An 8,987-nucleotide genomic window follows, 5' to 3' on the forward strand; every position below is an offset into this window, starting at 1 on the left:
TTTGTATTGAAAGACACTTCAAAGTTTTATATTATTTTAGCACGAGATTCTCCTAAATATTTTATATTTTTAAAAACAAGATTCTATTTGTTGATTTTTAATATCAGATTTTCTTTAATAATTTTTTCTTTTTTAATAGAAGATTATATTTATTAATTGAAGATTTTATTAATTGTTTTGTATTATTTTAGTATCTAATTCTCTTAAATGTATTATCTTTCAAAATAAGATTCTATTGTTAAATAAGTGTTTTACTATAATTTAATACATTTTTTGTACAAATAAGTGTTTTCCTGATTATTTAATTGAATTTAATAACAATATTAAGATTTTATTAAGTATTCTACTAAAAGTTCAATATATAGCCTTTGATTTAATACGCGTTCAACTAGAATTAGAATTTATATTTTCTAAATAATTTCAAAAAACCTCAAAAAATTGAAATTTAAAAAATAAAAAGTAAATTTAATATATTTTAAGACACTTCTAAGGTTTATATTATTTTAGTTCGAGATTCTTCTAAATATTTTATATTTTAAAAACAAGATTTCATTAGTTGATTTTTAACTTAAGATTGTCTTTAAGAATTTTATTTTTATAGGAGAAGGTTAATTCTTTTGTTTTATTTTAAAGATTCTATTAATTATTTTATTTTTGTAATAAGATTTAATTAGTTGATCTAATAGGTATCCCACTAAATTTTAATCCAAATTTTGTACAAATAAGTGTTATACTAACTGTTTAATTGAATTTAGAAATAAAAATAAGGTTTTTCGTAGTAATCTACTAAAAGTTCAATATATAACTTTTGATCCAATATGTGTTATACTATAATTCAATTAATTTTTTTAAATAGACGTTAAAAAGTCATACTTTAAATTAACTAATATAAGAACTATTGAGGTAAAGTTTAGAAATCTATTAAGATTTTGATTTACATAAGATAAAATTTCAAAAAACTATTACAACCCTTATTGTTTATCACTCATTACGGCTCCGTCTGTTGGTAAATTCTAAAAGCTGAAAAGCTGATATCAGGAAAAGCGGGTAAGCTGTTGTTAGCAAAATCATGTCCCCATGCATTTGAAAAAACTGTTTTCAGCTTTTGCAGGAAAGAGCTATCAGTTTCACAATCAAACCTTCTCAAAGATATTATTTTTATATATTATATTTCAAAATATGCATAAATTAAAAATATTACCAAACAGACATTTAATTTTACTGAGCTCTTTTTCCACCCGTACTTTTTCTGACGGCACAGCGGTTTTCAACAGCACTCCCAAACACAGTCTGCTACAACAATTTAAGCAGGACACAGCCTACTACAACAATTTAAGCAGGGCACTAGGAAATAGTCGTTTACACAGACTCAACAATTCAGGGTATACACAAACTCAACATTACAGGTACATACTAAGATCACACCCTGAGTTCCAGTTTCGCCATTTACACATTAAAACCCGCAGCATAATACAATCATAGCAGCAGAATACCATCACCTTCATCAAAATACATAAGACCATTGACAACAAAATTTTTACATCCCGCCTTGCTATATCTTCCTATAATATGAACAACTAAACCCATATTATTAGATGAAACAAGTATAAATTTTGAATAGAAAACATATAGAGAGAGAGAGCAAATGTCCTTGAAAATCATCAAAAGACGGGGACATAACAACCCTTAATAACTGAATGAAAAATTAGCATAAATATTTGATCTTAGAACATGTGTAAAAGTTCAAGAAGTCCAACCAAGTCACCACCAAAATCTTAGCGATAATAGTATTAAACTTCATCTCGAGAACATTAAGAAAAATGTATGCGAAAGACCATAATACATAACGTGCTAGTCTCTACATTCGATTAAATTACAAAACCCTATCAAAATGGTCACAAAACACCAGGGTAATTATAACTCCTTATATATTTTTATACTATTTAAGTGTGTAATTATTAAGTAATTAATTAAATAAAATATGTGTATTGGCTTTGACCGCTATGTGTTGTTTTATTATTATATCTGTGTGATTTATGGTGTACTGGATTGTCCTCGTAAATAATTATGAAATTGTATTGAATTATTTTCACTTTTAAAAGTGGATTTAATGCAATTTTATTTGTATAAATATATGGATTGTCTCTAAAATTATTTTTATGGCTTTATAATTACAATAATTATTTTTAAAATTTTATAAAATTTAGAAATCAATATTTTATCAACTATTTAGCCCTGAATGATTTTCTGATTGCATTTATTTTTAAAATCCATATTTAATTCCAGAATTCTTCAAAAATTATGAAACTCATATTTATTGAAGTTTGAAATATTTTGAGAATTTTAAAATTATTTTGGGAATTTTTGGATTAATTTCACCCGCGCGTTGATTCGTAAAATTGATACAAGCGGGTATAAATTGAATTTCAAAAATTATTTTAAAATTTCGAAATTTATGTTTTTATGAACTTCAGGATATTTGTAATATTTTAAGACTATTTTCGTGATTTTCTGAAATTGTTTTAAGTGCAGCTCGGTTCGTTAATTGTGAAAGGCGGGTACGAGTTGTGTTTCAAAAATGCTTTAAAAATTATGAAAAAAATTATTTTATTAGTTTCGGGATTTTTATAAAATTTTAAAACCGATTTTGTAATTTTCGGGTTAATTCTTACCCGTAGACTTGTTCGTTATTTTGTGAAGCACGGGTAAATTAAGGCTTTTATTTGGAATTTGGGACACGTATTTAATCTATGGGAACCAAAGCAACATGGCAGTCTCAGGATCATTGTTGTTCGTATTGATAAAGAAAAAAAAATAAAATAATAACAAATATCAATTTCTCTCCTCTGTCTTGCACCGTCTCCTCTCCCTCTTTGTTCATCAATCTCTCGACTTCTCCTTGTTTACCGCAGCACCATCTCTGTTCCTTATTCCTCTCTCAATTAATCCCTCAAGCTCCCCTCTCTTCTCTGTGTTCGTGGTACAATTTTTTTTCCGGTGGTAATTGCCGCCCTGTGCTTATTTTTCCGGCATGTATATGTGTGTGCTGCTGGTATATGTATTATTCGTATGTATATACGATGTTTATTGTGTGTATGGCATGTGTTTAATTTGTTTGTGTGTGAGGATTGTGTTCCGTGCTTGTATTTTTCCGGCTTGTTGTCGGCTGTTGCTGTGGTTCTGGTTACTGTGTGTGTTGTGCATGCGTTTCACGCGCCTGTGTGGGACTTATTTAATTATTTAAATTGTTTGGTTTTCTGCAGGAATTATTGATTGGTTTCTTGAAATAAAATAATTATTCTGTGCCAAATTATTGGATAATCGGTGGAATCGGCCTGAACACCTGAATTATTAGGGCACCGACTGATTCCGCCGCCGTCAGCGATGAACATCGGTGAGCTGACGGTGGACAGTGATGATCTAATTATGAGTCCTTTACATTAAAATTTTCAATAAATAATATTTAGTTCATAAAAGCTATTTCGAGAATCGAGTCGGTCGTTAGTTAAATGTGATAGTCGTACAAGTTAACTCAAATTGTGATTGTGAATTGTGCAATTGGTTTGGTTTGGATTGTGACTTGAGAATGGAGACGTTGAATTGCTTCGACGGGTAGTCCGATAAACAAAGGAGACGCTGCCCGATTTCCGGAAAATCAAACCATGGAAATACGGGAGCATATCCGGTAAATATCGAGACTTCAAATGTATATATATATATATACTTATACTTTATACAAACTTGGTTGTATATTATGGTGAATGTTGTGCGAAAAACCCAGTAAACCTAATTTCGTAAAATGACGAGTATACGTATTTTCTGAAAACGAACACCAAACCGATTTCTCGAGAACATGAACCCTAACTGTTGTGTGTGTTATTATAATATGTATAATTACGAGTCGGGATTTAATATCATATGGGTAGGTTGTTAGCGAGGATATGTCAAGCATACCTAGACGTCTAACATAGAGAATTTTGACTCTGTAGGTTCCAGTCGAAGGACTCAAAAGTTAATATCGAACTAAAGATAACCTAGTGGACAGTCGATAAGCTCAGTAGGGCTTTAACCAAAGAACTTGAGTGCTGAAGTTGAATCCAAGGTGATCTAGTGGTCAGACGATTAAGCCTGAACGTCCGAGTTGGCTCAAAGTCAATCAGTAATAGTTGTAAAGTTCTGCAAGGAAAGTACCCCTGGCCATTATTTTATGGTTCAGTACGTATGAATAGCTAAATGTTTTATTCTCGTAATGGAACAGATGCATTTTAAGTTACGTATCCCATGTAGTTATAAATCACTATTTTCAATCTGTTTTGGGGAAAAGTAACTTCAAAAGGTACCTATCTCGAATGAAATGATTTGTGAACTGGATTTCATAGGTGTACTGGTAGAACGAATGGTTTTAAAATGAGATAGGTACAAGTGTTCTTGAAAACTGGATAAAGAGAGTGTTTTGATCCACCTATGTCGTGGAATGTGTTGGTACCCGTGGCAACACGGATGACTGGTTGATACCCGTGGCAACACGGATGACAGGCTGATACCCATGGCAACACGGATGACAGGTTGATAACTGTGGCACCACGGATGACAGATTGATACCCATGGCAACACGGATGACAGGTTGATACCCGTGGTAACACAGACGAATTGATGATTCCTGTCATGGGACAGTTGAGTTTAAAAATGGAAATAGCATGCTAGTTTTGATATCCAGTTTATACATATTTTTACTTGTTTTGTAGCAAGTTATAATTTATGTTCCGATAATTGTTTTATTATAAATTGTTTTACTTGTTATTCATATAGTGGGACTGCTGAGCAATTGATTGCTCACCTTTGCAAAATGTTTTATATTTGTATTACAGATGCCTAAGAGATTCTTCCATGGTAGTCAGGGTCGAGTTCCAGTTCCTTCCATGCCAGGCTCCTCTGAGGTAGTTGTGTTGAACCAAAGATGGTATATTGAATTGATGTATTAAGTTAGTTGTGTCAGAATGGCTTGTGTAAGTTGGTGTTGTAATAGTTGTAACCTAAATCATACTTAAACTTGGAAAAGATCTTGGTAAAGGGGTCATAGTTATATTTTATCATTGAATTTTTATCTTATGGTTGTTATTGATGACGTCAACTCCTGACCCTGGGGTTGAGGCCGTCACAGTAATCCCCTTTCTTCGATATTAACATTAACTGAGTTTTGAGATCAAATTACTTAAAAACTAGGCGACTCCGTGTAAGAAACATGAAAAATAGTAAAATTGTATGATACATTACATTCTATAGAACTACTAGTTTTGATTGCATTGCACATCTCAAAATTTAAAAACTCTATACAAGTAGAAATTAAAATTACTCGGGTACTACTAGAGTAACAATGAGCAATTGTCCACCTAGGTAATACAAGAGTAATAATCTGCAATTATCCACCAAAACAAAAAAAAAACTTTCTCATGATATAAATTACAAGCATTCCATCAAATAAGAGATGCTTATAAAACTAGCCATCCAGCGACCAAAAATTCCTCCAAAGTGCATCATCGTCGCTCCTTCATAAGTTATTATAAGCATATTTGTTAAATATTCTAAGAGAACTTTTATCAAACATATAGTATCCAATAAAAAAAATTAAGATAATAATAAAATAATTTTTGCAAAATTCATGGAACAATGATGAATAAAAGTAAATGTAAAATTCATATTAGAGTTAACCCTAGGGTTGCAAAAATGTAATTTTTTCATATTGTAATCGACCTTTTCGAGGAGGAAGATACAGTAGTGAATAGTTCTGGTTGAAATCTTAATATTGGACGTTTCTCAATGATAAATGTTTTGACAAAATCATTTGATGATAAATCTATATCACACTTGCAATATTAAACAAGATTCGTGTAAGTGTTCATTAGAGTTTTGGTTCAATTTTACATCAAAATAATAAAAGGAAAATAATTTGTATGTGAAAGATGTATGGAATTGTTATTGTACGCATGATACAAATTAAGAATTTCTTCCTTTAATGTCTAAAACTTTTTTCTTTATTACCTTTGAGATTAAGCCCAAAGTGAATTTTGAAGCGTGCTATTTTGTTTGTCTACGCTATAAAATCACATATATGATTCCAGTATTATTTAATCATATCTTCTTTTCCAAAATTACGAAGATCAATTCTAACAATCAAATCTTGGATTTGAGAATTTTCCCATATATCAAAATTTAATCACCGTATAATATATTCTATTAGATGATATATACCCATCATTTTTAAAAACAATTAATGACTGCAATTATTCTCAATTTTATGAAATATATATATAGGGACATGATCAAATACAAACCAAATTTAAAATAGAAAATTAGAACTAATCTCAACCTAATCCAATGGCCTCCTTAAAAGCACCCCACCCAACTACTTTGCACCCTCCCCCACCCAATTTTAGCGTTTCCCCCTCCGTTTTCAATTTGATTTTTCCCGTCAAACCGTAAGTTTTTTTAAAAATCCGATTTCACTATATTTTTTCACATCTCTCGACGATCGATTTAGATATCATATGTGTTATATTTCGAAGTAATTTTTAAAAAATATATATTTGATTTTTAGTTTCTATTTTAAAATTGGTTTTTATTAGAGTAGCCCCCTATATATATATAATCCCGTGTAGAATCTTTTATATATTTGTAATACTGAAAATGTGTAGGGTAATGTTATATTTAATCATAACTTTTTGTTAAATTCTATTTTGATTCATAAAAACTTTTTTGGTGTGAAAATTAGAATCTAAATGCATTTTTTTATAAAATTCTACGGTGTTTTTTATTTTTCTTCATATAAAGTATTTTTCATGTTGTAATGAATTGAATTATTATATTTTTTTACTTGATTTGTTGATTTAAAATACACGGATATTCATGAAAATATTATTAAATAATTATTTGTTAAATATGTTAAGTTGGGCCCATTTTGGGTACCTTAAAAAATATAACTTATGATGTAAATGAATAAATTTTATATCAGTGATAAATAAATGAATGGTTATAAGTTATTTATGTATTTAGATAATTTTACTTATAAGTTGGTAAGTTGTTTGATAAATCACAACTTATAAGTTAAAAAATAAAATCTTAATAAAAAATCATATAATAATAAATTTAATACATGATTATAAACTAATTTAGCATATTATTGAGGTGTCGACTAAATTAGGTATTAAAAGAGAAAAATGGTAACAGATTAACCTGACGTAGTTATATCAGGTTAAATTACACGGTGAATTGCGTTCTATATTGAAGTTTGTGTTTGTCCGCTTAAATCTACAAAATATAAGGGACCCACCTCATTTTAATGACTCAATTTTAAAGTACTCTCCTTCCATCCATGGACTATTCCACTTTAACCATGCTTATATAAGTTGTGTAGTATTAAAAAATATTAATATCCTAAAATCAAATTCATTACAAAATGAATGCACCCATAAACATTTACAATATTTTATAACTTTACACTGAACATAGGATTTTGCACATTATTTATACATAGAGTTGTAACTTGATAGTAGTTGGGGGATGTAGAGGATATGAGAAAAATGAAAGAGATATTTTTATTTATTTAATTATTTTTTTTCATTTTGTTCAAAAAATCACGTTGATTTGGGTTCATAAGAGTTAAACAATGGTCGCTTTACCTGATGTAAGGACATACTTGGTCAGGTTAATCCGATATCCATTATTCTCATATTGAAATGTATATTATTAGAAGTTCAAATTTAAATGAAAAAAATATCATATATATCTCACCCAAATTTTGTAATCCACATATTCACATTTTAATTATATTAACAAATAATTTATATTATTATAACTAAATATGGAATAATATTAAAGTGTTAAATATTATAAATTACAAATGCATAGATCTATCATATTAATATTGTGACGTCCCCTAACCCGCCCCCTTTCGCGAATTTAGGTCACCACTCCTAACATTACATAAATAAATGTATTATTCTATTGGAACAATCTATAGAATACAAAGTCTTCACAATATCTTGCAACATCTCACTCCATAGATCCTAGGACCTCTTGTCTCTATCTTTTCCATGTCGCTACGAACTTTCTTACCTTCCGTATTGGCTACTCATACATGCATAACAATATAAATCAAATGAAAGCATTATTCGGACTCTGAGGCATACACTTAACAATAAGAATCTACATACTGACATGAGCCTTCCCTTTACCTTATGTCTTATCTTGGCATGCTTATCACTTTCTGTATTTAACTGTTAAAAATATCTATAAAGAAAGAGTGACCAATTAAATGCTCAGTAAGTTCACCACTTGTTGACGATGAGACAATATTTAGAGAATTAAATTAACCAGATGAAAATTCCTAAAATTATAATTGACAGACTGATAGTAAAACAATAGTTCAAGAGTACCACATTTCAGAGTTTTAGAGATTTTAGTTGTTGTATCACAACAACAAATCTGAACAACAATTCATATTTCGAGATATTGTTCTTCACTGTTTGGGAATATAAGAAAAGCAAAAATGAGCAACCGAGTGCTCAACAAGTCCAGTTGACTAGTTTCATAAAATAGTAAAGAAGGGTGCCAAGAGAAATAAAGATCTGAATTCAACATTACTTAAACAACATCACATCACAAATCATAATACAGCTCTTATTCGGCACTTTACTACTTGATTCAAGATTTAACTGGTCATTTTTCCATCCCGGTACATCAGTGATACGATCAACTACCACAGTGTACCGTCCTCCTGCATATCTTGTGCTCACCCGATCACGGCTTATCATAAGAACGCCCAACACATACTTTGTAATATCTGGGAAATACCGTGTAACTATTTTTGCTAATTAAATAATTATTATGTGTGTTCAGTATCTATTCTGTGAATTAACTGTTAAGTGTTATTTGTATTTGAATATTCAAAAATAGTATTAATTGAGTATTTCAATTTTTATATGTCCAAA

The 8,987-nt window shown here is 29.8% G+C and overlaps 1 long non-coding RNA gene across 1 annotated transcript; it reads left to right on the forward strand.

The window, feature by feature from the left end:
* Positions 1–2,815: 2,815 nt before the first annotated feature.
* On the forward strand, positions 2,816–4,804 carry LOC141687402 (uncharacterized). The gene is made up of 2 exons (XR_012561004.1): positions 2,816–3,685; positions 3,990–4,804. It is a non-coding gene; the product is annotated as an uncharacterized LOC141687402 (long non-coding RNA).
* The last annotated feature ends 4,183 nt before the right edge of the window (positions 4,805–8,987 follow it).

Source organism: Apium graveolens, chromosome 9 (genome assembly GCF_009905375.1).
Source record: "Apium graveolens cultivar Ventura chromosome 9, ASM990537v1, whole genome shotgun sequence".
Lineage (NCBI taxonomy): Eukaryota > Viridiplantae > Streptophyta > Magnoliopsida > Apiales > Apiaceae > Apium > Apium graveolens.